Raw genomic sequence first — 8861 nt, forward strand, 5'->3', positions numbered from 1 at the left:
GTGTGTTTTTTTTTTTAATAATGGAAGGTAATATATGAATAAGAACAGATAGCATTCTGCTAGAGAGAGAGGGCGCTAGCCCGGGTACATAAGTATAAGGTCCACCAGTGCACACAATTATTCTGTTATTATCTCCTGCCCGTTTAACTACTCCTCGAGACATTTCTGCTGATGGGCCCTTGAATTATAGCAGGAGCAACCTCAATTGCCGTACCCAGGCGCCGGTCTCTAGAAGCTTATGGAATGTTCAATTTGTATGGCCTCAGTGATGAGAATATTTTGTGTGCCACTTCTGATGATGCATGCATTGGGCACAAGTATATGTCAGTTCCGTAGATCAAGGCTTTCAAGGACTCCTGAGTTGGTGATTTGTCACCAGGCAGCACATTACACATTAGCAGATGGATGCTATAAATTCCTCCGAAAAATCATAAAATACTGTGCGGCCATACAATATACTCTAAATTCTCGTTGTCGAGGGAAGTGAATCAACAAATGCATGCAAGGAGGGATGTAATTCAGGAGGTGTAGTTCATCTAAACATTCATCTATAACAAGAACAATAGATGCAGACATTCTGGAATCAGAAACTGAAAAAAAAACCAGGTCTCTTGTTTCCAGCTTTTTTTCTTAATCAACCATAGGTGATGACAGTTCTGGCAAATTTCAAGGAAGCATGGCTCGCTTGTTAGGCTTTATGTATTTTTTTTTCTATGACCCACATAGGCACGGTGACCCTACCGTATAATGTGAAACAACAGAAAAGCAGTAATTAGACTCTTCGCCTGGATTTATGCTCATTAAAATAAACATCAAAGGAGAATTCTTTTTATTTGCCATTGTTTTGTTTTCTAATGGTCAATTTTAGCCTTCTAAATTGGAACTTGCAGAAAGGCTGAGATACGTTGGAACAATGATCCAAATAATCTTTAATGATTTGAATTCGAAAATGCCGCCAACCAGATTGTGTCAACATCATAGCATTAGGGACACTTTGTATAATCCGATGTCTTTTCTTCAGATGGCCGAACTCTCACAAATAATACAATACTTAGGGGTGACAGTAGTGGAAGTAGCTAGTATGAAATTTCTTGGGCACTTACCCGCATAATTTGGCCCATCTTTCTTTCTCCATGAGAAAACACTGCTCAGTGAGACAATGTAGTCAAGTCAATAGTATCCAGAGCAAAAGATTGATATATAATGACAGTTCACCGTCTTGTGCCAACATCTCCATACTAAATAGATTTGGAAATTCTGCCGCAAGTGGTTGAAGAGCTATTTGGGTGCACCCAAACAGCTCTTCTCGGGCAATGTATAGCTTAAGTTGAGCTCGCACCAAACAAAAAAGGAATAAGTTTCTAATTTCCGAAATCGTCTTAGCTAGACCTATAGAATTCATGTTTTTTTTTCTTTTTCATTTTCCTTGCAATTTATAATGTATTAAGGGGACAAAGACCAGAAACTCTTCGCTGAATGTGGCTCATAACCGGTACCGGTGCAGTGAGGTATTCCAGTTGAGATTCCCGAACTTTGATGATTATCTCGTTGTATCTAAACCAGTGAGACATCAAAGTTTGACGCATACATTATTTTCTAGCCGTAGATAGAGGAAAATAGAAAGATATGGACTTCCAATCAAGATTTTCCTTGCAAGCCGATTTCCCAGCTCCTGAATAGGTGCTGCAAATCTTAATGTATAGAACCTGGGACTATATTGAGGAGTAAGGAAAGGGCTCCCATGACAATGAGGTCATTTTTGCATGGGCTTGGACTTGCTTTGATGATGAGTAGGCTTGTTGTGCTTTGGCCCTTCTGTGGTCTTTTATCGAGGAAAGCAGGCTTGATAGGGCCAAGTCTTCATTTGTAGGACTTTGATGGTTCATGTCATTCATGTAGGCTTGGGTCTTTCATTCGAGCCCTATTGGGGCACCCTGTGGGCCAATGCGTATAAGCTTGGGCTTTTTTAACGTGGCTCATTTGACGACTCAGTACATGGATGTCACGAATCTATTGGCATAGAATATGGAATCTTTTCTACGTAAGCTGGTTGTGCAAAGTTCGTTTGTTCATACAGGCAGTGTGATTTTGGGATCTTTTGTTTGCTCCGCAAGGTAGTCAGAGCCAGCCAGTTTTTCATTAAACAGGCATGATAGTCTTCAACTGCACAAAAGTTGTGCGGAGAACTAGTAAGAATTGTGCCTGCCATCCAATTCTTGACGCATGGCGAGATTACTCTACCACTCTATAAATGGAGGCTCGATAAGTGTCTTCACTTCATCAAATTCTTTTCAAAGAAATTGAGTACTAGCACGTATGGCTATGGATACTGCAAACAGGCTTTCTGCAATTGCTGCCGAAATGGGGCAACTGCAAAATGAAATTCAAGAGCACCGTAGAGTGCTAAACTTCCTTTTGAGAAGTGTTAGAACAATGGATCCTGCAAGGAACGAAGCACGCATTCGCGCTACGAGAGAGTGCATAGAGGGTTTGGAGGAGAGGCAACAAGCGCTGCGGGCAGAGCAGGAAGCGCTCATTGTTCATGGAGCACTCGGTCGCCTGGCAGACTAGAAAAAATGAACAAAAAGTAGTTAAGTCACCTTCAGGCTTTCTTATTCCAGGAAAGTATGTAGTTGCAAAAATAAAAATAGTAGTTCTAAAATGTTGGCCCTATTAGTTGTTGTGGGTCACGAGCATGTAACTTGTTTTGAATTTCTCTTTATTTTATATAAGCCCTTTCTTTGAGGAATTTTTGAATTGTGTCCACTGCAGTACTCTAACTCTCTTATAGTGTACTACATTACATGAAACGTAGTTCATGATTTCCCCTTCGCTCTCTTTAGCATTTTGGTTTAACACCACGCAGGTAGCTGGTACCTTCCCAGCTTCTTCATCGGGTAACATGCCAATTCAACACATTGTCAGCGATATTTTGCCTGTAAAAATTCATTAATGAATCAGTATCTCCTTTACTTGAACACGGGTTTCGACTTCCACTAAGAGCCCGGTTAGAGAATTATCGTCCTCGCTTCGCTTACCGCCTTCATCTTTCACCAGGGCTTATACTTCATCAATGTCCTTACTGCGTTTCACGCTTTTCAGGACCTCGATCCAAGCCCTCAGTCTCAAAAACTTCAGCATGGATGGATAGATGCCATACGGCCGTTAGATATTAAGTATTTTGTATATAGCAGGACTGTGACCCTCCTCTCAACCCAATCCCTTACTTGACCCTCAAAACTCACTATCGAGTTGTAACCGAAGTAGATCAAGAGAAGGGACGATGCCCAGACGACAGATTTGACCCAATGTCAAACAGGCCAAAGGCTCAGAATGAGACGAGTCAGGGATCCAGAATGACTTCATTGACTGATCACCGAGCAAGAAAGACGCTTTACGCAGCATTTCAGGTCGAAAAACTCTATAAGCGTGTCATCAAGTTAGGTTAGGCCAACCTCGGAACTAGATGTGGTCACCTTTCTGATCTAACACCACAGGCGATGGCTAGGGATCATCCTCTCAATAGGACAAAAAGAAGGAATCTTCTTAGGAAGAACATAGACGGTTTATGGAAGCATCCTTTACTTTGTTGTTCACAGTAGCAGCTTGCCAAGTGGGATAATGAGCACCGTCGGATCGAGGGCATGAAGGACATAACATAGAGTTGGAGGCCTTATTTATGGGACATCCAGAAAAGCCATCCCATTCAAGAAGCGCCTACTTATACCCCTGTTCCCTTCTATCCTTGATGGATCAATTGAAGAACTTTACAGATCAAAATGGAATTCCGGACCACTATAGAAGCGAACGACTTGATCGTGAACTATAGTCTTTGTTTGTTCACTGACCGATTCGAATCGATTGGGCTTCGTTCCGGGTAGTGATTAGTCATAAGCCTGTCTCTTTTGGTCTTCACTTGTCTGCTTTCGTTCCACTCCTTTCCAATTCATTTCCCTGGTTCCCCAATTTCAACATCGCGCCCCTTCTCCAGGGTGGCAGATGGGTCTAGAGAACCGAACTGTCTCACGATTTCAATCTGGTTAGAAAAACTTCTCCTGAGCTATTCACATATCACTTGAGCAGTAGTATGAAACCTTAAGAAAAGGCGATCTACTAGTTGAAAAAAGGAGGATCCGTTGAAGAGTTTATGTTGTCCGGTAGGGAATAGTCCAATCTTTTCCAGCAGTGGTGCAATATGAAATAGTCCTTTAGAATTCCTTAGAATACGAATGAGATCAAAAAGGCTCTGCGGAGGCTCGAGTAGAAGAAGGGGTACTTGAAAGAGGGCCGCTTCAGACATGTGAAGATCGGAATTGAGCTGCTTAAGATTCCAATTCAAGTAAGGAAGAATGTCATTAGTCTAGGTATTCTAAATATAAAATACCATTAGCGCCCAAGCTAACCATCTCGACTAATCGATCGGAATGAAAACGATTAATATGGAACTGCTAAAGATGGAAAAAACGCAAGGAACGAAGTTGTGAGAAAGTCCCATTACATCCAAGTTTTATTTTCGAAATGAAAGATTGAGCAGCTGCTGAAGATGGAGCTGCAGAGGGTAGTTCCGGTAAGAGAGAGAAAGTTTGATTGATAAGGGCATTCTGTGAATGGAGGAATTGGCACAAATCTGATCTGAAGTAATGTGTTGCCGCGAATCGGCCGAATGAGTTTCAATAGGCCAGGAAACCATTTCCGCTAAAGAGTTCTCTATTACAATGTTTTTTGGCGGGTCGCTTTCTTTTGAAAAGAGAGGTTTTGCCCTTTCCGGCTCTTCTCCTCCATGCTTCAGTTGCCGAGTATGATTTGGTATAGTTTCAAAGTTTTAAGCTGGAGGCTCACGTCACGGAACGAATGTTTTATTTTCAAATCAGCTTCGAAGAATGGCCGGGAATCGTCTTCCTAAAAAGAAGAGTCTTCGTTTGAAAAAATATAGTTTTCAATTGGCTCGGCTTCCTTAGATAATCAAATCAAGTTTCAAGACGGTCAGGTCAATCATTTCAAAGGAAGGAGATAAAGGCCGAAATCAAGATGAATGTCGACCCGGTAAATCACCTAACTTTGTATAGCTGAAAGTTGCCAAATCAGTTGAAAGAATTGAAAGGCATGCTGGAAAATGAGCTTCAAAGCTTGAACTTCCACTTTCAATAGTCAGAAGAAGCGCAGATGGCACCAGTCCTGATTGATTGTTTTGAAGTGAAGGGCTTTTTCCTACTAATGAGTACAGATATGCGGCCTTAGTATTAGAAAAAGAATTAGCAGGGGTACGTGCGAAGTCTTCAATGAATACCGGGGAATTGGCCAAGTATTACTTCACTTCCTCTTAGTTCAAGCTATTCCTTAGCGATTGTTCATCTTCCACTGCCCGAGGCCTCCAGAAAGAAGGTGTTCTTTTGCATTGCACTTCTTCATGTCTTGGTTCACCGTCGTTCTGAATAAGTCAGATAGTTGATCGAGAAAGCACCGCCCAAAGGTGCTCATTGAGCTGGTCCCCGGTGGCTAAAAGGATCTCAAAGCTGAAGTGAAGAAAAAAGCCAAGTTATTGCAAAACAGCATAATTTAATTCTATATGGTAGGGCTTTAGTTTTTCACTAGAAGCTTAGCCTAGAGTTGATCGACAGGTTAACCCCGAAATGAGTTGATCGACCGGTTACCCCCCGTAATTGACCCTTAAGCTCGGGGGAATCGGAAACTATTCTATCTTTTCTAAAACGGCACTCTCCCTTGATTTCCACAATAATGTTTGCTTATGAAGTCTTTTTTCACGTGGTTCTAGTCTCTTTTCGATTGCTTGACAAAGGGGAACAAAAAGAAAAGCCCTATTCACCAAAAGTACAAAGGGGAAATCCCTTGATCAGGTATTGAATGAGACCGAAGGTAAGGAGACCCCCTTTCTTTTATCAAAATATAGCGTAACTAGAGAACAATCGAAAAGATTCTGGCAATATATGAGAATGATTCATCACCATCTTCTCGTATTAAAACAAGAATGTCCCAATCAAGTCATCGAGTGAGATAAAACAGCATATCCAGAATAGGGATCTCTCTCGCAATGGATGGTTTCTATTCTCTTGAAGCTAGCCTTTATTCTTTTTGGAAGTCATGACAGACGGACCCGCTTTGAGTTCGCTTCCTGTTTGGCTTGACTTTTCCTTCTTCTGATGGTTGCTCCTATAACTCGGGCTTGAAGCCTCTATTAGCGCTAAGGTGAGATATGAGATAGTATAGAAGGGGAGTGTTGAGTCTCATCCAGCGGTTAATCCTTCGTCATTTAAAATTTCGTAGCCGATAGGCGAACCATTGAATCTTGGTGCAGCTTCTATTTAGCTTCACTTAACGAGTCAATGATTGTTGTTGAGCCCATTTATTCGGGTCACCTCTTAGAAACGAAATCTGTCCGGTTCTCCTACCGAGTTCCAATACGTTCACTGAGATATCGCGTGGTTAAACTTCCTGAAAGCGTATGTTGACGGCTTTAGCCAATTCGATTCATTCTATTTCCAAAGGTGAATCCTAACCGAAGCAAATTAGCCCCGGTTCTCTCTTTAGTGTTCACGTATCAAGCGCGCATTGACCTGTTTAGTTTCTGAGATATGTATGCTCTATATTTATAAAAGAAACCCTCGGGTCTTGTTTTGTCTTTACTGACGCCAAGCTACCTTGCCTTTTGTTTCTGAAGTGAATGAAATCGTTAGATTCCCGTTTGGGATCACTGCACTTCGAGCTAATGACATAGTAGTTAGAAAGTAGTGGCAATAAAGAGTGACAGTTCCGTCGGCAAGTACTGTTTGAGTACTTATACTGAAGTGGTAGAAGCGGTCATGTCTGCTACTTCTCGATTCTGTGGCAATCATCTTGGTCTTTTTCTGAGCCCTAGATCAGAAGCCTCGGCTGCTACTCTTCTGTGTCTCATCCGTACCAAAACAGACGACGAACCTACATCAATTAAGAATGACCGCAGCCTCTAAGTCAGCTTGCCTTTTGCCTCGTGGCTTGGATCGAAAGATAAAAGCGGAGCGAAGGTAGTTACCTAACTAGCTTGAGGGGAAATATCATAGATAGATTATCTGGACTAGATCCTAGGAAGCAAGCCTTGGTTAGAGGTTTGCAAGTAGTCAAATCTGTAGTGTACAGAACAGAGTACATGGATCGAACTCTCCGGATTCAGTCTTGCTTCACTGGAGTGGAGCTCCACTATTCAACAAAGAGAAAGGAAGATGCGCTAATTCGGTTAGAGGAGAGACAGATTCGATTCACAACCTATACCGCTTTTGACCAAGGCAGGAAAGAGAGATTAGATTGACTTCCTAGATCATGGAACCAGCTAGGACCGGAACGACTATCGACCAAGCTTAAGTTAGCTCCTTAAGTTCGTGCCTCTCCCCGAGGTTCACTCAATTTCAGACAGACTCAGATTTCGATTCGCTGTCTAGGAAGGGAAAGGAAAGACAGAAAACCTGCGCTTACGCGCTTGCCATTCGTGTCGTGCTTTCGGTCCGGAGTTGTGGCGCTACTTCCCATTCTCGTTCTTGACTTTCAGCTCCATTCGAGTGAAGAAGAAGACTCCAAATCCCCTCCGGTGGTAATTTTGCTTGGATTGGGTGTTGAATCTCTATCCTTTGTCTAACCGGGTTTGTTGATACTTCGCTGTCTTGTTGACTATAAGTCTGTCTGTACGCAATGAATTGCTTTGTCTTCAGTGTACCCGGGTTTTGTAAGTCTCACTCGCTCACTTGCTGGAAAGACTGGGACTATATTGATAGAGCATAGGGCATCTGCTCATTAGCAATCCGGTTCAAAGCCAGTAGCACGATAGGACGACTTCTTAGTCCATCCATCCTTTCAGATAGAACTTGGCTGGGAACTGAAGATTTGATGGGAATGAATGCTTTCAAAAGCGGTAGAAAGAGACCATGTTCGACACTCACCTAGATAGACAAGCAGTCAACCTCGATTCCGTTAACGTAACAGAGTCCTTTTTTATCGACTATGTATGCAAAAGGAATAATTCTAGCTAAAGAGATGAGATCCCTGCGCCTGACTAATGGAAGCAAGGGACCGAGTTATTCTCTATTACCATAATATAAAACAAGTAAACCTGGAAGCTTCGAAGCGGACTTTAAAGAAATGTCATATAGGGAAAGTCCAGCTTCAAATCCGACTTCTAACTCCCTCATCTTAGTGTTCTCGTTAGAGTAGAAGTAAGGCACGAAGCGAAGAGCTCAAGGTCAGGCAAGGCAGTCTAAGAGGCTATGGAAGAGTTGGGGAAATGTTGTATGTGCCAATTGAAGTCATTCTAAAAGCACCTGAGTTTGTGTCCCAGTTACCGATCAAGCTAATAAAGACTAAGAAAGACCAATCAGTTGCTTATTCGCCAGCTTGGGTTTCGTTGCAGATGCGATTGATTATGCCATTCTTGCTTTCGGTGGAAGAGAATGACGAAGATCTAGGCATGCACATTCATGGAGAGGCCAAGTGATGCGTTATGGTTCTGCAACAGGTGAAGTTTCGGTTCCTGTCCGTGCGCTATTTTTCTTTGCCTTTCAAGATATTGCGTATAAAGAGAAAGATAGCCAGTCCTCTTGGGCGGCCGGGAGTGTTATGTAGAAAGGACCAAGGAGGATCCTATCCTAAAGGAGAAGGAGGAGGAGTAGGAGCTAGCTTTAGGGGCGGAATCGAATGATTACGAGATAAACAATGAGACAAAGGAGAGCACTTAGACAATTCACTTTGAGTACAGGGAAGTCTGCCGGTAGGAATTCCTCAGGGGCTGAGCGTACCTTCCGCTCAGGAACAAGAAATTGAGCTACTAAGTTAAGGTGCCGCTTTCCTTTTTCTAGCTCTTCTTTGGGTTCCCTATCGAT

The sequence above is a fragment of the Nicotiana attenuata genome, unplaced genomic scaffold (genome assembly GCF_001879085.1).
Source record: "Nicotiana attenuata strain UT unplaced genomic scaffold, NIATTr2, whole genome shotgun sequence".
Taxonomy (NCBI): domain Eukaryota; kingdom Viridiplantae; phylum Streptophyta; class Magnoliopsida; order Solanales; family Solanaceae; genus Nicotiana; species Nicotiana attenuata.